Source organism: Mesoplodon densirostris, chromosome X (genome assembly GCF_025265405.1).
Source record: "Mesoplodon densirostris isolate mMesDen1 chromosome X, mMesDen1 primary haplotype, whole genome shotgun sequence".
NCBI lineage: Eukaryota > Metazoa > Chordata > Mammalia > Artiodactyla > Ziphiidae > Mesoplodon > Mesoplodon densirostris.
In genome coordinates, this window is record NC_082681.1 from 65,400,805 (window position 1) to 65,424,239 (window position 23,435).

Here is a 23,435-nt window from a genome sequence, read left to right on the forward strand (position 1 = left end):
ATCTATAGTCCTCAACCTAGAAGTGCAGTGGGAAAAAAAATCCATGGTTCATAGAAAAATTTACAGGGGGAAAAAAGTGAATTTGGATTTGCAGCAATGATTGAACAAAAATTAAGGCAATTTTATAGTTTCCTAATTGGTTATACTGTGCCTATCTCTTCATATTAGTTTGAAAGCTTTTCTTTCAAAACTGTGAATAAGTAAATTAACTAAAGGGGAATTATGAGTAATCAAATCTTGAGGTTTACAATTAAATGAAATGGTAAATCAGTTCACTGCAACATGGTTTTATATTTTAAAAATAGCATTTAATTAAATTAACGAAGTGTTGCATTAATAATATCCCTCCAAAAATGAAAAGCAGTTTAGAACAAAATTCCAGGTTGCCAAGCAACTGTTTATTTTCCTGTAGACCCTTCTGAAAATGCATAAAAGGCATTTTTAAATGCCTTTGAAAGTCTAATAATCTCTTCAAATGTTCCAATTATATCTAATGTTAAAAGATTAAAAGCAAGAAAGAAACACCCTATTGAACCTATACCAACATCTTCCAAATTATTTTCCATTTGCCTGCTTGTTTCATAAAATGTCAAAAGAGAATTGTTTAAATAAAAAAAGGGAAGGTGAGGGAGTTCCATGACCAACTGAGAAAACTGGGTTGAAAATAACAAACTTCATATAGCACTTATCATATGCCACACACTGTTGTAAGTTCTTTACATATTTATTTATTTAATATTCACAAAACCCTTCAGAGGGAAGTACCATCACTATTTCCATTTTTCAGATAAGGAAACAATCACAGAAACTGAAAAACATGTCTAATGTCACATAGCTAATAAACCTTGAAGTTGGGCTTTAAACTCAGGCACATTGGCTCCAGGCTTCTTTAATGCAGGTAGTTTCAAAGCTTATAATATGCTAATATTTATTGTGATTTTCCAAAAGAGGCAGAGAGCACACTACATTTTCTAAACATTTTGAATAATGAAACTCATTTTCATGGAATACCTATTCAATATATATTGATATATATCAGGAATTTTCACAGTTTACACAAAGCTAACTACTATCTTGTTGAGTAATCATCAGTTATACTTGACTTTGGTGATATCCTTTTAAATTAGAAATGTTCCAGGTTTTTAAACATAATCACTGACAATTATTAATTATGTTGTTGGTACCATTCAATAGACCATTTCTTATTTATGAAAATTTGAGCTATGAAAATTCTTCTAATGGTACGTACAACTTCTTGTAGGTTATACACGTCCTTAGGTACCTTATTAGAGCATTTCTGTAGAGTATTATAGAGTAGACATGTCAAGATAATTTCTAATGCCTTGCAGCCCTGACTTCCCATTGGTCTGATTTTCAAACCAGCAATGGCACACCCAGCAAATCCCATCGTAAGTCTAGGAGAGGGTATGCATTAGATATAGATTAAGGGTGACAAAACACCTCAAATTTCTGACATTAGGACAAGAGTAGCTGTCCCCATAACTAGTTAGCTCAAGAAGGCAGGAAGCTAAGAACTGTTGCAGCAACCTCCTTCCAGAGCCCTTCCATCCTCAAGTGCAGGATTTCTTCAAATAGACCATCCCACCAGATAAGAAACCTACCTACCAGTCTATGAAATATGGTCTCTCAGATACCTATCAAATTCAATAAGCCAGATAAATACTTAAAAGCTAACAGTTTATATACCAAAATGAGTTTGAATACTGTTTCACTAGTCAACTTATTTTACTTTTTCTACTTAGTCTCAAAGAGATTTTTGACACTTTATAAAACATATTTAGGTGTTAGCTTCAGTAGCTCATATGCTAAAATTAGAACAAAACAGAGAAAATTACCATGGCCCCTGCACAAGGATAAAATGCAAGTTTGTGGAATGTTCCACATATTTGGTGATAGTTACACAACAGTGTGAATGTATTGTACTAAATACCACTGAACAGTATTGTTAAAATTGTAAATTTTATGCTATGTGTATTTTATCAGAGCAAAAGAAAACATATTTGGTCAAGTCAGTGATCTCTTATGAATCAAAACTGATAACAAGGATATAAAAGAAGAAAAAGATTATTAATTCTGGCATACTACCAAATTTGTGGCTATTTTTCTCCCATAGTTGCTCAAAGAAAGTATTTAAGTTTAAGTTTAAGCATGTTAACCAAAATTAATTTCTATTTTGCAGTGTGCTTGACTCTATGGTGCCAATAAAATATATATTATACAATAAAATATATAATATCTGAACTATAACTTTAATTTATAGAAACAGACAGCCACAGAAAAAAGTCACATTCTTAGAAGAAAGCTGAAAAACAAATAGTGATCCATTAGCTCAATTTAATTTTGAGTAGCAAATCAATAATAACAGTAATCAACTGAAGTGAGGCCTACATTTAGATGATTTGGTATTGCTCTGCAGCAGGTATCACCAATTAATAGAAATGAGCAAGATTAGCATTTACAGAATTAATAGGAGAGAAAGAGAAACAAACCTAGCCAAGTTCAAATTTATAATAAAAGTCATTTGCCTTCAGATACATTCCAGATTGAAAAGGAAATTCAGTTTACTAAATGTATTTTTGAAATATGCATTTCAGGTAATCAGAAGATGTTTAGGAAGATATAGTTTAAGACTTCTCACTAAGGATATTAATATAAAAAAGTGATCAGTGATTTTTGTGGAATTTCATTTTCTCTACATGATTTGTTCTGCTCACTGCAGCTATAAGACTTGAATTCCTGCTGCTTTTTGGAAAGCCAGTTTTGCCTGTGTGGAAAACGAGCAATACATTTCAGAATTAGATTAAATAAAATATATTTATTTAGAAGGCAAATTCAGGAGGAAAACTTCCTACCCATTTTCCTTTAGAAATAAAATAAATAGGAACTTAGCCTCAAATTACAAATTTATTTTGGTCTAAAATTAAGCTGCAGTGCTAACTTCTGTGTAGTAGCTAATGACAATTCAAATGTATTTTGTGTTCATTAAAAGATATTAAACTGCCACTATGAGAATATTAAACACTGATAACAAACCACCTTCCAGAAAGGTAATTGGCTTCTTGAAGATCACTGCCACTCATGGCTTGTAAGTAGTTGGTTTTCCCTTGTATCTGCCATAAGTGCCAGAGAATCAACTGTGCAATGGATTTTCCACTCTTCTAGATAGTAGTTCTCAAACACTGCCATGGTCTGTTGCCCATAGAGCTACTAAAATGATTCTTTGTTATTTGTATTCAACATTATGACATTTGCATCCTAAATATTTATATACTACTTATATAAAAACCAAAAAATCCAGCAAAACATCTTGAAACGTTGATTGGTCAGAAAACCCTGCATTTTAAGATAATCTGCATATTTATGATAATCAAGGTGTAATATATAACATCAGGAAAGACCTGAGAAAATTGCAAGAAGAGTGCTTGTGTGGCCCAAATTATGATGTAAAAAATACTGTATGAGGAATCAGAAGGTCTGGATATTAAATCTGGACTTACCTATAGTTAGTTATATGCCTATCTGAGTCACTTTACACTCTCTCAGAATCAATATTCTTTTCTTAAAAATGAGGTTCATGGAAGCAGCCATGATGTCCTTCAATGGGTAAATGGATAAATAAAATGTGGTACATCCAGGCAATGGAATATTATTTAGCGCTAAAAACAAATGAGTTAGCAAGTCATGAAAATACATGGAGGAACCTTAAATGCATATCACTAAGTGAAAGAAGCCAGTCCTAAAGGCTACATACTGTATGATTCCAACTATGTGACATTCTGAAAAAGGCAAAATTACTGAAACAATAAAAATATCAGTGGTTGTCAGAGATGGAGCCAGGGTGGGAGGCAGGGGCCAGGGACAAATAGGGAGAGCAGGGAATTTTTAAGGCACTGAAAATACTGAGTAACATCATAATGATGCATATATGTCATTATACATTTGTTCAAACCCACAGAATGCATGACACCAAGAATGAACTCTAAGGTATACTATAGACTTCGGATTATAATGTTGGGTCAATGTAGGTTCATCCTTAGTAACAAATGTACCATTCTGCTGAGTGATATTGATAATAGGGGAGACTATGCATTTGTGGATGTAGGGGGTTTATGGGAAATCTCTATACCTTCCTCTCAACTTTATTATAAACCTAAAACTACTCTAAAAATAGTGTCCCTAAAAATATGAGGTTCAATCCACCATTAACTTTCAATGAGTCTACATGGAATAATTACTTCCAAGATAACAATTTATTGACTTGTCATATATTAATTTTATATGTTAATCATGTCTCCCCTATCTAGGCTGCAAGCTCATTACTTGAAGAAACTACATATTATTCTTTTTTTATATTATTCTTAACTTTTTGCATTCCTTGGTGCCTGACATAGTAGTGGGTAGTTGGTGGTGCCCAGTGAATGACTGCAGAATAACCAATGGGTATTGTGAGGGACACTGCCAGAAGGAAGAAAAAGGTCTACTTTACTTGCCCAACGCTAATAATTGTGCATGGTTTTCTAGTAGTAGGACTATTTTGCATTCTCTCCACAATCACAATCTGCCTGACCTTCCTGCCAAGACATGACAACAAGCATAAGAAGTGGGGAAAGAGATGGTTCACTCAAACACTGGAACTGCCAATAGGTCTGTGTTTGTTTTACTCTTTCACTGTCTGATGGTGCCATTCTTTATCATCAGCTTATGCTTATGCTTACTGAAGAAGTATATGTCAAGAATCTGTTTTAGAAGGAAAAGCAATGTGCTATATTAAACATAATTATGTGAAAAATTTTGCAACAGAGTTAATCTTATTTGCAATTTAAGGAGCACATGAAGTTAACCATAGGTGTATTGATGCAAACGTATGAATAAATGAATGGTCACATCTCAGAGGCTTCCATTTGTATAATATTTTAATAAATGTGAATGCTAATTCTTTTAAATCTAAAACTTTAAAGAGATTAATTCTAAAACTCTGGAGAAATATAGACAAAAGAAGAAAGTCTAAATTATGCCCACTATGATAATAATATTCAATTGTATGTATATGTTCCTACATGTTTTGAAATATAAATATATTGAGAACTATGCCTCTATTATCTATCAGAATGTATAATTACTTGGAACTACCTGAAACAACCAACAACAACATGAACATTTGCTATATGAGTTACAAGGCACAGTAAATAGGTACCGTGAGAACCTGGTTCTTATTTTTGAATCTTCAAAGGACACAAGGTAGCTTGCAAGATTATTTTTCAAAGTTTACGTTACTTTGCCTCAAAAAATGCAGTGTGATAACTCAAGACCTTTGTCATTTTTGAAACATACCAGTCCATTACATTTTTAATAACCAAGTATAATAAAAGATTTTTATATTCTTATTTCCATATTAAAACTACACTCTCTAAATTTCTAAGACCAGAAAAACCTGGCTGTCAGAGTGTTGACATGGCTAAGCATTCTTCCACAACATATGAAGTTTTACTTTAAATTGAGCTGCCTTTCTTCTGAGAGCAGTATCATTGCCAAGATGGGCAGGGTTTAGGGAATTATGAGGTATTTCCATACAATACTAAAAAAATATCCAGTGGGCATGATTTTCCCCTAAAATTTCTGTGGAGAATATTATCCTCAGTTAAGATACTAAGGTGACATAGTTGAACTACAAGCATGCAATATTTCATTATAGCCCAGTAGAACAAATAGTTACAAAGGAGGATTCTGACTCCTATCCATCCTGCTCAGAAGCATCTTTATCTGATCATTCACGAGTTATGACACGAGTTAGTTAGTGCTTGGGTGACAGAAAAATAATTTGAAATTAAAAAACTAGGCCAGATCATTAATAGAGGGGACACACACACACACACACACACACACACAAGCATGCACACACAATAAAAATGATTCTTCACAGAGCTGGGGGCTAATGAATGACTTATAAGGTGGCACATACTTTCTGGTTTCCCGAATTCCATCACAGTCCTATTAACAATAAATTCAGAGAGAGATACAAACCATTTTTTCTGCTTCAACCAATAGCTTGAGGTTGCTAAAGGGGGGCACTAACTCAAAGGGATCAAATGAAATAGAAGCCCTAAAGAAATGTGTCTCTTTTCTAACCATTTTTAAAGACAGAATTCCAAACATTTTGGTAATAATGTCTGACCTCAAAACTGCTATAGCTAGAGATAAGCAAACACACACAGCTGGGAGATAGATGCAGACAGATCAGTCCAGAAAAATGTTAGGAACACTACACCATGTTGATGATGAGACAAGGAACTCCATCTTTTGCGGCTTGTAAATTTCCATGGCTTTTGTTCTGGTGAATAAGATACTATGTCCGGAACCAATAAATAAGAACAGAATCATCATCCCAGATTCCAGCTCTCCAAACTATGTTCTATTTATTCCCTTTCATTTCAATGTATTTGTGCCTTTTTCTTTCTTATCCTCCTAGGTCTCTGATATTTTTGGAAGACCGTGTTTCCATTAAGAGTGTAGTAATTTGTGCAAACAGATTGTCATAAATAATGGCTTTCTCTAGTTAAAGGTATCATTTCAACATGATCTATATCACTATTCTTCCTGTTGCTGATCCTAGTAATGAAGCCCCTTCAACACTGTCAAATTAAACAACTTTTTAACAAGTTATTACTCTCTACGTTTGTAAGGAACAGAGCCTTAGTCTAGTTATGTGTGCTGTTTTTTTTTTTTTTTTTTTTTTTTTTTTTTTGCCTTGTATCTCAGGAAGACTGATACATTAAAAAAAAAAGGTTTCCTTTGGCTGGTTGCAATTGAATTGAGAGCATAGGAACTTCAAAACGTTCCGCATGAAATAATCAGATTTTATAGACAAAAAGTGCATTTTACTTTTTAGTTAGTATTCCTGTTACCAGTAATTTCAAACACAGCAAATTTTAAACAACATTACTACAAACTCATACATTATGAATCTAAAAGGGGTATCTTGATTCTGTAAAATGAACTAAGAATTTCACAATCACTTTTTTATAGGTCTACATTCCTTCTTAGCTCGATTACTTAAAGAACTTCCTAAGTAATCTCCCAGGCTCTAATTCTCCCCCACCTCCAGTACATTCCATAATCTCTTACTTCTCAGTAATGTTTTCTTAAATAGCATTATTTTCACATTACTCACCCACATAAAAAAATTTTAGTGGTCCACCACTTCTTATAGAATAAAGTCCAGAGCTCTTAATCTGGTATTTACAACCTTCCACAATCTGCTCCCATCCAACTCTACAGGTAAAGCTCCACTTTTTTTCCATCATATACTGCACACTCTAACCAGACTGAACACTCTGTTGCTCATACAAAACCAGTACTAGCTCATCTTCACACCTCTGTAGGTTGTCTCTTTTGTCTGGAATGCTTTTATTCTTGTCTTGACAGCTGCAGCCTAAACAATCTTTAAGGCACAACTTAAATGCCATCAACTACAAAAAGCTTTAATTCTTATAATTGGAAATAATCTTCTTCTTTGAACATTCCCACAGTACTTTATATAGACACATTTATATAAACATATTTGTTACTTTCTGCCTTATTATGATTATATCACTTTCCCACCTAAGAAGAAGGTTGTGAAGGCTACTGCAGGGCATTATGTCTTACTCAGTTTTGTACTCATAGCAGGATATAGAATGTTGCCTTGCTGTAGGCAGTACTTAATAAATGTATGTCTAATGAATTTACCATTATGTAGAAAAAGGTTTAGAAAAGGTGTTATAAAGATCTTCAATACTCAGAATGTAGTCATACATACGGGTAAACAGTACTCACACACACATACATACACTGACATCAAACACCACTTTTTTCTGTTTAATTCAAATAATCACCATGTGCTGTCATGTCTCTTCTGTCTTTTATATGTCGTGGAAATTTCCTTATAGTTTACTTAATATATGAAAGAAAGAATGAGAAGTACATAATCCTTCCTAGTGATTTTAAGATATTTTTAAAACAAAGTTTTTATTTAACAAAATCTGTGGAGAAAAAGTATTCTCCTCTGATTAGTCATGTAGTAGCTATGACTGGTGAGGAGAAAATTACATTACAAATGAGCAGCTACCTGTTATCAAATTACAAGGCATTTTCATCAAAGGACCTAAAAAGGCAGCAGACTGACCAGTTAACATGTTTCTACTAACCTGGGGGAATTTTTTTCCAGTTAATAGCTTCTGAAGAATGCTTCCTTTTGATTCTTGTCTCTGACACAAAAATGATTGTCCCATTTAACCAGTCTTCTATCACATATATCAGAGAATCCTATTTACTCACACACTACTGGAACATTAAAACACAATAGAGTGATTGTCTCTAGAAGAAAAATTTAAAGATTGACATTTCTTTTACCCCAAAAGGGGGTTGAGATCAAAAGGTAACTTTAATAGATGTTTGACTAAGGTCATACTCCCAGGAAATGGAACACTGAAGATGAAAGAAAAGAAATAGGTTTGGCTTTTGATCTCAGCCAAATCCATTTGGCATTGTTTAGCTTTTATATAATACTTCAGTTTTAGGTGATATCATGACTGAAATGAATTGGCTTTCTTCTTGAGGATTTAATAGCTCTGTATTACTTTAGCATTTAGCAAAGTTTAGTAAAAGAGATTCCTACTTTGTTAGCTAGTATTAAAATAATAGTGGCAAACACATTTTCTTCATCTATAAGTGCCACTATCAAATGATATTCATGATATATTTTCAAAAAACATAAAAGGGAACTCAAAACCCAAAAGTTTCCTATGAAATGTTCTTCAAAGAAAAGCATCATTGAAGCCACCACAAATTTGTAAATAGCAAAGAGCCTTCTTAATTTTAAGCACACTTGAATGTACATTTTCCATGAGCTGGAAGAGTTTTATTGTTACTTTGTAGCTCATCATTGGACAATGCCAATGTAAAAGAAGACCAAAAAGCTAAGCTCACTACTATATGCCAGGTACCATGTAGGAACATTATATACATTATCTTATTTAATCTTCAAAACCACCCTATGAAAATGCAAGGACTATTATGCAGATAATACAAATGAGGAAAGTGAGAGTAGAAGAAACTAATTAGCTCTGTCAGATCATATAGTGAATAAGTAATAAGGCAGAGCTTTGAACCAAGCTTTATCTAACTCCAAAGTTCTATCATTTCCATGCTGCTCTTTAATTATTAAAATGCTAGAAAAAAAAAGAGTTACTTTTCTTAGTTCCATGAATCAATGATTCTTAAAACTACAATAATTTGATAGACTTATGTATACAATACAGGCCATTATTTGAGATGTGGGGATGAGTTATACTATTTAATTTATCAAGCACTTGTCTAGATAATGCATGCCTCCCCAAATTAACTTTTGTCAAAACCTTACAGATTATCAGCCTGAAAGTTTAAGATATTGTGTTTTATTTCTTGAGTAATCCTAATAATTGTCTAATGTGCCACTTCTCTTAGCAGGTGCAAGCTGTCTTTAAGTATCTACATCTTGTAATGCTTAAAAAAAAAAGAGTAAGAGATTTCTAAGTGACAGCTTCCCATCATCTATCAAAAGACTTTACCCAGTGGAATTTTTTAAGACAAGGATCACCACAAAGATCAGTGACTCTAAAGAGAAGCTTGAGTTTCCAAATTAATATTGAATAGATTAGCAAATGATTCTAGAAGGGAAAACAAAAGTCAAAGGAAACATCATATACAACAGCCTCTTTTCAACAGATCTTAAACTTTTCAACTTTATTAAAAGAAAGACCCATAGTTCCTATGTCACACTAGCCTCTAAAAAGGTGGATGTCAATCAAAAAGATTAAGGACTCTCTGTACTGAAAACTGACAGCTAACCAGAATTGGAGGTCTCTGCAAATCTACTTGTCTTTGAAAAACATGAGGTAGATTAGGATACCCTCTTTCTCTCCTTTCTTTTATTTTCTTTCTTTGCTTGTCAAAAGATTATTCAGTGCCATTTCTTCCTCTCCTGCACTGTCCCACTCCTCAGTCCTCTACCCTAGCACTTTCACAGTCTGTCTCGATCACAAACATAAAGCACAGTAGAGAAAATAGCAAAAGAACTTTCTAACTGTTCTCGGGAACAAATCAAAATATAAACATCCTGAGGATAGAAGGCTCAGATTAAAATACTTTTGAGACTCAGATTTTACAATATGTTTGGCATTCTAGTTTCAAAAAAAAATACAGACCAATATGTCAGGGGATCATTGAGGGTTTTTTTTTCAATCCTTCAAGGTAAAAAGCTCTAGTAGGAGGAAGCATGTAAAAGACAGAAAGCATACAATTAACATTTAGTGGTTATCTTCTCTGATGCCTTTTTTTATGTGAATGATGGTAAGGAAGCTAGGGAAGGGTGCTATCCATGTTGCCCATGGAGAAGGAAGAATTATTTTCCATATTTCAAAACAATTAGCCAACTCTAATCCTGAAAGCGACAGGGAACAAAGCACAAGTGACAGTCTCAGCAGTTACTTGATTGATGAGAAGAGGCCATTCAATTTCATGTCCTTTGTCTATGTACAACTTTAAAGGTAACTAGATTTTCCATTTTAAAAGTTATGACCATAAAGGAACAGTTAACAGTTGACTGGAATGATTTTACCTTTAGTGCCGAAGGGTAGAGGTGGGGGAAGGGGAAATGGAACATTTCAATCACTGAAGATCTAAATAAATGAAAATTCAACCACTTTAATTCTATGGATATTTGATTGAATAAGTTTGAAAAGTCATCCTTCAAACAATCATGGTTATGTTTCCATTATAAGAGTTAAAATTTGCAACCTACGTAAAGCAGTCAGTGAATTAAAAAAAAACATATTTTACTTTTGTTGCAATTTTTCTCAATAAAAAAACTAGTCATTAGAAAGCTAGCTACACATATCAAAGATTGAAATAAGTTCATTTGAGTTTAAAATATTTCTTAATGTTAAAATTATGATAAAAATTTGTGACTAGTAAAAACATTTTTATCTTTTTGACGGACATTTAATTGGAATATTTTATATTTTAGTTGCTAGAGCCTTAACAAATAGAACACTATTTCTCCTCACGTCTACCTTCCAACTGCATTGCAATTTCTCTGTTTATAATGAATCGGTATTGTGTTTAATGCATGCCTCCATTAGCAGAACTCTAAACATTTTCCATTTTTAAATGTGATTAAACCATCAGAGTGATTGTAATACATTTAATGGTACAGTGACTAAGGCAAAACACTGTATTATCAGTCCAAGCACAACTGATACTGTGTCTTTCTGTTCATTCAGTAATTCACTCGCACAGTTCCTGTGAGGAAAAATGATAGGTGGGTATTATGCAGCATCTCAAATCCTGAGGACCATGTTTTATTTAATAGCAATGTCAGTCAGGATCTATGGCTTGAAGAAGTCTCAAGAGTTTATGTTAATGCCACAGAGAGCATAGGATGATTTTCAAAACAGTTTATTCCTTATAGGTAGATATTCTTGAGGTAAATAGGTTGATGTATTTCACAGGTATTTAGGATACTAGGTTAAAAACCATTTCTCCCATATCCTCGCTTGTCCCTGTTGACTTCAGTAAAAAGAAATTCACACAGAACATTTGCCTGGGAATGATTTTCTGGTTTTCGGGAATATTTGATTAATGTATAGAAAATAAAATATGACATATCTCGATTGCCTGAGTCTAAACCATAGTATTCAATTACAACAGACATTGCTTTTTCAAAGGAAATTTTTACATAGAATTATTTTATGCTTTTATGTGGTAGGGTTCCTAAAAGACCTATTCAAACAGGTATTTGACTATTTCAACTTCTCTTCCTTTAAAAAAAAAATATTTTAGAGATCCTGGTTATACTTGATGATCAAGTTTCTTTCCCAGCATTTACAAATAATTTTCCAGTTAAAGGAAATTCATTTTAGACTATCAGGTATATTTTCATAGAAAATTATAAATCAGTATGAATAATTGGACTGTTTGGGAGAAAACACATGACAGAAAGTATGAGATTTAAAAAGCTAGAGCTGAATCTAAGTCATCATGAGAGACGATTCTGTGTACATTAAAAAATGAGCAAATAGATGTTGTAAGTAAAGTATAAAACATGGTAGGTAAGCCAATTCAACTGTGAAATTCCATGTAGCTTATATAAATGAGCAAGTATATACTCTTCTTTCTTCCCAAATCTGCCAAAACATTCAATTTTAAAAGGTGTATTTATTTCCAAATAACTGAAATATAATTGAGAGTTAGACGAAACACAAGGCATTTAGTTATAAGAAATCTAATGTAAACTATAAAAAGATAAAACTACTTATAAAAAATCTGAAAGAAAATATTGGCTTTTAACTTTGTATATTATGGTCTACCTATGTATTTGTCCATTTAAAAGATCAATACTAATAATAGTTTACATCTATATATAGATTCATAGTTTACATAAAACATTCACATATATAACATTATTTAAGCATCAGAAAATTTCTACAAAGTAGTCCAATTTAAGCTTAGCACATTTCAACAAGTATATATATTATGCACTGTATAAGATATATGTATCCATTTTATATCTCTATGATATCAAATATCATAGAGAAACACAATAAAAACACAGAAAAGTTTTTATAAAATAATGATGCTTTCTTACATTTTCTTTTTTATTCATGATGAACAAAATATAGTAGTACATTTTGCACTGAACCACCAAACACCAAAATAATATTCATTGAGCTCATAAACTGTGTCTGGCAATATGATACCTTTTTAAACATACACTGTCACTGTCTCAATTCATTCTCCCAATAATTCCAAAGGAATTGAACGTTGTCTCATTTTTCAGACAAGGAAAGTGAAATGCAGACAAGTTAAAATCTTGGCCCATTCATATAACTAAATGATGGTGGAAGCAGAATTGAGTGCAAAAGTTTTCACTATGGTCTAATGTTTTAATACACAAGGCTATTTCATGATGCATTGTTCAAAACTGGGCTTTTTAAGTTGAAAAATCCGTATTCTGTGCTGAGAAATAATGTTTTTTTATCATACTTATATTTGAGAGTTTTTTTATGGTAAAAAAGGAACTTTTTCTAATAACATTTGGCTACTTTATGTGTGCTTAACATGTACCATATGTAAGTTGACACAAATATTACCAATATTTGTAGAAAATAAACTACTACCAATTTGGGTAGAAAATTCTTATGCTAAAACTTTAGGCAATTAAATGGCTGCTATCTCTCTATAAGGTCAATGTAGCATAGAAGAAAGATTATAGGCTCTGTAGGCAGAGAGATTTACATTCAAATACTGTTTTAGTTACTTTGTGGATGTATGATCTTGTGCAAATTCTCAGTATTCTCACTTATAAAATAAAGAAAATGATACTTTACAACTTGTGTGGTTGCTGTGAGGATTAAGATGGATTATGAAAATAAAACATCTGCATACACTGGGCAATCAATAAATATAATAAATATATACACAGAGTATAATTATTGTTAGTAGTAGTCTTTGAAATATGTAGTCTAGTTTCCACCACCAGACCATGGTGATCTGGAGATATGTAAATCCGGTCTCAAATTTCAGCTCTAACACTTTACTTTGTCCAATTCGCTTTACGTGTCAGAACTCCAGTTTCTTCGTATGTAGACAGGAGCAACAATATCCAATCAGTGTTGTGAGTAATAAGCTGAAGACAGGATAGTTTGCTTTATAAAAGATTTCTACTTGCTAATTTTGTCCCAGAAAGACATGAAATATCACTTTAAAGGAGAAAAGAGATAAAAAATGCTGTCGAATTGCTTCAAGAAACTCAAATCTACACTCTGACAGCAATACCTCCAGGTGAAGAAACTCTCCTTTTCTGGTTTGTGTTAAAGTCTTTTTCAGAAAGGACTAAAAGGAAAGGGTGACATTAGGCCCTGATGCAGTGCTTTAGAAGCTTTCAAAGTGATCTAATACTGTATGGACTTATTCATTGTGTTCCTCTCCCAAAGAAGGCTTTGTATGGAAAAAGTACAGAATTTTAATAGACATATTCAAGAAACTTTGCTATTCTTTGCCAAATGTTGGGCGAGAACTTGTATCAATGACATAAAAGTAATCTTGTAAATGTTATTTTTCTGTTTTTAGATTTGGGCATCTTAAACTGCTTAACCTCCTAGGTGCAGTTTGCCTTAAATGAAGATATGAATTAACGCACTTTTGTTAATGATTGAGCTGTGTTCCCTCAAAATTTTTTGGCAGTTGGATTTTTAGAATTTTCCTTTAACCACAGTATGTTCCCCCAACCCTTTCTAAGCCCTTTGCTATGACATAAATAGCAGTGGCCTGCTAAAACTAAAAAATATGATGTGAAAGTAGTAGAAAGAACACTGAATACAGAATCAAGGGAATAATGTTAAACTCTAAGCTTCAATTTCCTTACCTATAGAATGGAGATAACATCTTCTCTGCAGATTTATTGTGAGGTGTCAATGAGATATGAGATATGACAAATACTTTTGTAAACATTAAAGTATTATAGCCAAGATAGGTGTTTTTCTTAAGAATTTTCTGAATAGTCCCAATATCATATTTTTCTTATTTTTTTCTATTTCTTGAATATCATTTTAAGAATCATTTTTCAAAAGTCTGAGTAGAGTATTACAAATAAATTATGTTTCCCATTAATAAGATTGCTTGTTAGACGTAGAGTTCAAGATTCCCCAAACACTATCAAGTTCCAGCTAAGTTAATGAATCTTAACATGATTATTGTTCAGTACTGATAAATATACACCTACCCATCTAAATCATATAGTTATTTGGTCAAGGAGCCTGGAAAAAAACAATAATCAATTTTTTTTCCAACAAATCAAATTTCTCACTTGAAAAATAAATTTCTTTAAGAAAATTATATTGTGATACTGTAGTTTGTCTTTGAGTAAAATGCTGAACTGTGTAATACAGTAATATTTGTATGGGTCTACAGTAATGTTTTTCAGAAGAGTCAACATTAGTTTATACCAGAAAGTATATTATGCACTTCTCCTTTATGATTATATGAGGATTATGTAGAAATAGCCTGAATAATGTGCTATGACTTAGATCTTAAGTATGAAAATAGAAGAACCTGCCCCACCTGCTGGAACAGACCATATGACTGATTTATGCCATGGGTCCTGAATTATTGATATATATGCTTATGTATTATATTTTATAAGAGGTATCAAGGGATCATACCATCTGGTAAGAAGGCATCAATGACAGTATTTTATTCTCAGTAAATACTAGAATCCAGATAACTTAATAATTGAACAATTTTTCTTTTAATTATGAGGTTCTGCTAAGGTAGGCAAAACTAAACACTGGAAATAATTTGTTTCATCTTCCCAAATCCAAGACAGCATAATCTACTAGGAAGTTATTGCCCATGGATTATACCAAATAAGACAATATTTTATTCTTAAGTGAAGACATTACTAATAGATTTTATCAATAGTAATAAGATAATAATTTAAAGAGGAATTATATATATTATATATAATATATTGGGTTGGCCACAAAGTTCATTTGGGTTTTCGTAGGATATTATGGGAAAACCTGAATGAACTTTCTGGCCAACTATATATATATATATATATATATATATATATATATATATATACACACACACACACACACACACACACACATACACATATATACTGAAATAGAAAGGCAGCAGAAGCAGTAGAGCAGTAGCCAGCATGGAATAGATAAGAGATTCACAAGTTCCGGGTAAGATGGCGGAAGAGTAAGACGCGGAGATCACCTTCCTCCCCACGGATACACCAGAAATACAGCTACACGTGGAACAACTCCTACAGAACACCTACTGAACGCTGGCAGAAGACCCCAGACCTCCCAAAAGGCAAGAAACTCCCCACATACCTGGGTAGGGCAAAGCGGAGAGATCCCCACACAGAGGAACGGTGCCGAGCGGCACTCACCAGCCCGAGAGGCTTGTCTGCTCACCCGCCGGGGCGCGCAGCGCTGGAGCTGAGGCTCGGGCTTCGGTCAGAGCGCAGGGAGAGGACTGGGGCTGGCGGCGAGAACTCAGCCTGAAGGGGGCTAATGTGCCACAGCTAGCCGGGAGGGAATCCGGGAAAACTCTGGAGCTGCCGAAGAGGCAGGAGACTTTTTCTTCCCTCTTGGTTTCCTGGTGCGCGAGGAGAGGGGATTAAGAGCGCCACGTAAAGGAGCTCCAGAGACGGGCGCGAGTCGCGGCTGAAAGCGCGGAGCCCAGAGACGGGCGTGGGACGCTGGGGCTGCTGCTGCCGCCGCCAAGAAGCCTGTGTGCGAGCGCAGGTTACTGTCCACACCGCCCTTCCGGGAGCCTGTGCAGCCCGCCACTGCCGGGGTCCCGGGATCCAGGGGAGGCTTCCCTGGGAGAATGCACGGCGCGCCTCGGGCTGGTGCAGCGTCACGCCGACCTCTGCCGCTGCAGGCTCACCCCGCACTCCGTACCCATCCCTCCCGCCCGGCCTGAGTGAGCCAGAGTCCCCGAAGAGGCTGCTCCTTTAACCCTGTCCTGTCTGAGCGAAGAACAGACGCCCTCCGGCGACCTACGCGCAGAGGCGGGGCCAGGTCCAAAGCTGAGACCCAGGAGCTGTGAGAACAAAGAAGAGAAAGGGAAACCTCTCCCAGCAGCCTCAGAAGCAGCGGATTAAAGCTCCACAATCAACTTGATGTACCCTGCATCTGTGGAATACATGAATAGACAACAAATCATCCCAAATTGAGGAGCCAGGAGTCAGTGCTGTGCCTCTGAGGTGGGAGAGCCAACTTCAGGACACTGGTCCACAAGAGACCTCCCAGCTCCACACAATATCAAACGGCGAAAATCTTCCAGAGATCTCCATCTCAACAGCAGCACCCAGCTTCACTCAACGACCAGCAAGCTACAGTGCTGGACACCCTATGCCAAACAACTAGCAAGACAGGAACACAACGCCACCCATTAGCAGAGAGGTGGCCTAAAATCATAAAAAGTCCGCAGACACCCCAAAACACACCACCAGACGTGGACCTGCCCACCAGAAAGACAAGATCCAGCCTCATCCACCAGAACACAGGCAGTAGTCCCCTCCACCAAGAAGCCTACACAACCCACTAAACCAACCTTAGCCACTGGGGACAGACACCAAAAACAACGGGAACTACGAACCTGCAGCCTGCAAAAAGGAGACCCCAAACACAGTAACATAAGCAAAATGAGAAGACAGAAAAACACACAGCAGGAGAAGGAGCAAGATAAAAACCCACCAGACCTAACAAATGAAGAGGTAATAGGCAGTCTACCTGAAAAAGAATTCAGAATAATGATGATAAAGATGATCCAAAATCTTGGAAATAGAATAGACAAAATGCAAGAAACAGTTAATAAGGACCTAGAAGAACTAAAGATGAATCAAGCATCGATTAAAAACACAATAAATGAAATAAAAAATACTCTAGATGGGATCAATAGCAGAATAACTGAGGCAGAAGAACGGATAAGTGAGGTAGAAGATAAAATAGTGGAAATAACTGCTGCACAGCAAAATAAAGAAAAAAGAATGAAAAGAACAGAGGACAGTCTCAGAGACCTCTGGGACAACATTAAACGCACCAACATTCGAATTATAGGGGTTCCAGAAGAAGAAGAGAAAAAGAAAAGGACTGAGAAAATATTTGAAGAGATTATAGTTGAAAACTTCCCTAATATGGGAAAGGAAATAGTTAATCAAGTCCAGGAGGCACAGAGAGTCCCATACAGAATAAATCCAAGGAGAAATACACCAAGACACATATTAATCAAACTGTCAAAAATTAAACACAAAGAAATCATATTAAAAGCAGCAAGGCAAAAACAACAAATAACACACAAGGGAATCCCCATCAGGATAACAGCTGATCTCTCAGCAGAAACTCTACAAGCCAGAAGGGAGTGGCAGGACATACTTAAAGTGATGAAGGAGAAAAACCTGCAACCAAGATTACTCTACCCAGCAAGGACCTCATTCAGATTTGATGGAGAAATTAAAACCTTTAGAGACAAGCAAAAGCTGAGAGAGTTCAGCACCACCAAACCAGCTTTACAACAAATGCTAAAGGAACTTCTCTAGGCAAGAAACACAACAGAAGGAAAAGAACTACAATAACGAACCCAAAACAATTAAGAAATGGGAATAGGAACATACATATCAATAATTACCTTAAATGTAAATGGACTAAATGCTCCCACCAAAAGACACAGACTGGCTGAATGGATACAAAAACAAGACCCATATATATGCTGTCTACAAGAGACCCACTTCAGACCTAGAGACACATACAGACTGAAAGTAAGGGGATGGAAAAAGATATTCCATGCAAATGGAAACCAAAAGAAAGCTGGAGTAGCAATTCTCATATCAGACAAAATAGACTTTAAAATAAAGACTACTAGAAGAGACAAAGAAGGACACTACATAATGATCAAGGGATCAATCCAAGAAGAAGATATAACAATTGTAAATATTTATGCACCAAACATAGGAGCACCTCAATACATAAGGGAAATATTAACAGCCATAAAAGGAGAAATCGACAGTAACACAATCATAGTAGGGGACTTTAACACCCCACTTTCACCAATGGACAGGTCATCCAAAATGAAAATAAATAAGGAAACACAAGCTTTAAATGATACATTAAACAAGATGGACTTAATTGATATTTATAGGACATTTCATCCAAAAACAACAGAATACACATTTTTCTCAAGTGCTCATGGAACATTCTCCAGGATAGATCATATCTTGGGTCACAAATCAAGCCTTGGTAAATTTAAGAAAATTGAAATTGTATCAAGTATCTTTTCCGACCACAATGCTATGAGACTAGATATCAATTACAGGAAAAGAGCTGTAAAACATACAAACACATGGAGGCTAAACAATACACTACTCAATAATGAAGTGATCACTGAAGAAATCAAAGAGGAAATTAAAAAATACCTAGAAACAAATGACAATGGAGACACGACGACCCAAAACCTATGGGATGCAGCAAAAGCAGTTCTAAGAGGGAAGTTTATGGCGATACAATCCCACCTTAAGAAACAGGAAACATCTCGAATAAACAACCTAACCTTGCACCTAAAGCAATTAGAGAAAGAAGAACAAAAACATCCCAAAGTTAGCAGAAGGAAAGAAATCATAAAAATCAGATCAGAAATAAATGAAAAAGAAATGAAGGAAACGATAGCAAAGATCAATAAAACTAAAAGCTGGTTCTTTGAGAAGATAAACAAAATTGATAAACCATTAGCCAGACTCATCAAGAAAAAAAGGGAGAAGACTCAAATCAATAGAATTAGAAATGAAAAAGCAGAAGTAACAACTGACACTGCAGAAATACAAAAGATCATGAGAGATTACTATAAGCAACTCTATGCCAATAAAATGGACAATCTGGAAGAAATGGACAAATTCTTAGAAATGCACAACCTGCCAAGACTGAATCAGGAAGAAATAGAAAATATGAACAGACCAATCACAAGCACTGAAATTGAAACTGTGATAAAAAATCTTCCAACAAACAAAAGCCCAGGACCAGATGGCTTCACAGGTGAATTCTATCAAGCATTTAGAGAAGAGCTAACACCTATCCTTCTCAAACTCTTCCAAAATATAGCAGAGGGAGGAACACTCCCAAACTCATTCTACGAGGCCACCATCACCTTGATACCAAAACCAGACAAGGATGTCACAAAGAAAGAAAACTACAGGCCAATATCACTGATGAACATAGATGCAAAAATCCTCAACAAAATACTAGCAAACAGAATCCAACAGCACATTAAAAGGATCATACACCATGATCAAGTGGGGTTTATTCCAGGAATGCAAGGATTCTTCAATATACGCAAATCAATCAATGTGATACACCATATTAACAAACTGAAGGAGAAAAACCATATGATCATCTCAATAGATGCAGAGAAAGCTTTTGACAAAATTCAACACCCATTTATGATAAAAACCCTGCAGAAAGTAGGCATAGAGGGAACTTTCCTCAACATAATAAAGGCCATATATGACAAACCCACAGCCAGCATCGTCCTCAATGGTGAAAAACTGAAACCATTTCCACTAAGATCAGGAACAAGACAAGGTTGCCCACTCTCACCACTCTTATTCAACCTAGTTTTGGAAGTTTTAGCCACAGCAATCAGAGAAGAAAAGGAAATAAAAGGAATCCAAATGGGAAAAGAAGAAGTAAAGCTGTCACTGTTTGCAGATGACATGATACTATACATAGAGAATCCTAAAGATGCTACCAGAAAACTACTAGAGCTAATCAATGAATTTGGTAAAGTTGCAGGATACAAAATTAATGCACAGAAATCTCTGGCATTCCTATATACTAATGATGAAAAATCTGAAAGTGAAATCAAGGAAACACTCCCATTTACCATTGCAACAAAAAGAATAAAATATCTAGGAATAAACCTACCTAAGGAGACAAAAGACCTGTATGCAGAAAATTATAAGACACTGATGAAAGAAATTAAAGATGATACAAATAGATGGAGAGATGTACCATGTTCTTGGATTGGAAGAATCAACATTGTGAAAATGACTCTACTACCCAAAGCAATCTACAGATTCAATGCAATCCCTATCAAACTACCAATGGCATTTTTCACAGAACTAGAACAAAAAATTTCACAATTTGTATGGAAACACAAAAGACCCCGAATAGCCAAAGCAATCTTGAGAACGAAAAATGGAGCTGGAGGAATCAGGCTCCCTGACTTCAGACTATACTACAAAGCTACAGTAATCAAGACAGTATGGTACTGGCACAAAAACAGAAATATAGATCAATGGAACAGGATAGAAAGCCCAGAGTTAAACCCAGGGACATATGGTCACCTTATCTTTGATAAAGGAGGCAGGAATGTACAGTGGAGAAAGGACAGTCTCTTCAATAAGTGGTGCTGGGAAAACTGGACAGGGACATGTAAAAGTATGAGATTAGATCACTCTCTAACACCATACACAAAAATAAGCTCAAAATGGATTAAAGACCTAAATGTAAGGCCAGACACTATCAAACTCTTAAAGGAAAACATAGGCAGAACACTCTATGACATAAATCACAGCAAGATCTTTTTTGACCCACCTCCTAGAGAAATGAAAATAAAGACAAAAATAAACACATGGGACCTAATGAAACTTCAAAGCTTTTGCACAGCAAAGGAAACCATAAACAAGACGAAAAGACAACCCTCAGAATGGGAGAAAATATTTGCAAATGAAGCAACTGACAAAGGATTAATCTCCAAAATTTATAAGCAGCTCATGCAGCTCAATAGCAAAAAAACAAAGAACCCAATCCAAAAATGGGCAGAAGACCTAAATAGACATTTCTCCACAGAAGATATACAGACTGCCAACAAACACATGAAAGGATGCTCAACATCTTTACTCATTAGAGAAATGCAAATCAAAACTACAATGAGATATCATCTCACACCAGTCAGAATGGCCATCATCAAAAAATCTAGAAACAATAAATGCTGGAGAGGGTGTGGAAAAAAGGGAACACTCTTGCACTGCTGGTGGGAATGTGAATTGGTACAGCCACTATGGAGAACGGTATGGAGGTTCCTTAAAAAACTACAAATAGAACTACCATATGACCCAGCAATCCCACTACTGGGCATATACCCTGAGAAAACCATAATTCAAAAAGAGACATGTACCAAAATGTTCATAGCAGCCCTATTTACAATAGCCTGGAGATGGAAACAACCTAAGTGTCCATCATTGGATGAATGGGTAAAGAAGATGTGGCACATATATACAATGGAATATTACTCAGCCATAAAAAGAAATGAAATTGAGCTATTTGTAATGAGGTGGATGGACCTAGAGTCTGTCATACAGAGTGAAGTAAGTCAGAAAGAGAAAGACAAATACTGTATGCTGACACATATATATGGAATTTAAGAAAAAAAAATGTCATCAAGAACATAGGAGTAAGACAGGAATAAAGACACAGACCTACTAGAGAATGGACTTGAGGATATGGGGAGGGGGAAGGGTAAGCTGTGACAAAGTGAAAGAGCGGCATGGACATATATACACTACCAAACATAAGGTAGATAGCTAGTGGGAAGCAGCCGCATAGCACAGAGAGATCAGCTCGGTTCTTTGTGACTGCCTGGAGGGGTGGGATAGGGAGGGTGGGAGGGAGACGCAAAAGGGAGGGGATATGGGAACAAATGTATATGTATAACTGATTAAATTTGTAAAATAAAAAATAAAAAATAAAAAATAAAAAAAAAAAAAAAGAGATTCACAGATGGAGATGAAAGAGAAAGGTGAGAGAGGAACACCTACACTAACAAGAGATGGGAAGTGGGAAAGACCCTTTCATCTAAGACAGCAGTCTCCAACATTTTTGGTACCAGGGACCAGTTTGATGGAAGACAATTTTTCCATGGACCAGGATGGGGGGGGGTGGTTTCAGGACGATTGAAGCACATTACATTTATTGTGCACTTTATTTCTATTATTATTACATTGTAATATACAATGAAATAATTATACGACTCACCATAATGCAGAATCAGTGGGGGCCCTGAGCTTGTTTTCCTGCAACTAGATGGTCTCACCTAGGGGTGACGGGAGACAGTGACACCTGAAGTGTGTTGCTTATGTCCGGTCTACTCCATAAGATGCAGCTTAATTGTCACTTGCCACTCACAATAGGGTTTTGTTATGAGTCTGAAAGCAATTGGTTTATTATGGTCTCTGTCCAGTCAAACCTCTCTGCTAATGATAATATGTATTTACAACCACTCGTCAGTGCTTAGCATTACGGCCTTAGCTCCACTTCAGATCATCAGGCATTAGATTCTCATAAGAAGTGGGCAACCTAGATCCCTTGCACTCGTAGTTCACAGTAGGGATCATGCTCCTATGAGAATCTAATGCCTCTCCTGATCTGACAAGAGGTGGAGCTCAGGTGGTAATGCAAGCGATAGGGAGTGGCTGTAAATACAGATGAAGCGTGCCTCGCTCGCCTGCCGCTCACCTCCTGCTGTGCGGCCTGGTTCCTAACAGGCCACGGACCAATACCAGTCTGTGGCTTGCGGGATGGGGACCCCTGATCTAAGGGACAGAGCCTTTTTTTAACCACAAATAAATGATAGGTTATTTAAAACCGAAAACTACTGAAAAGACAAAGCTTATAATTTGCTGATAAATGAGCACAAAATCTCTGTATTAAGAATTAAAGAGCTTGCAAATTGTAAAGATTTATATAATAAAATATATTCTACTACTTACTCATGTTAATATGCATTCAACTCCTGATACATAAAACTAGATGTTTAGCTAG

At 35.4% G+C, this 23,435-nt stretch overlaps 1 protein-coding gene and 1 non-coding gene across 2 annotated transcripts in view; one reads left to right on the forward strand and one right to left on the reverse strand.

Moving 5' to 3' along the window:
- The window catches only part of DACH2 (dachshund family transcription factor 2), a 656,741-nt gene that overhangs the window by 250,204 nt on the left and 383,102 nt on the right, over positions 1–23,435 (reverse strand). The window lies entirely within an intron of this gene.
- Positions 1,807–1,909, forward strand: LOC132482862 (U6 spliceosomal RNA). Its single transcript, XR_009531020.1, has one exon. It is a non-coding gene; the product is annotated as a U6 spliceosomal RNA (small nuclear RNA).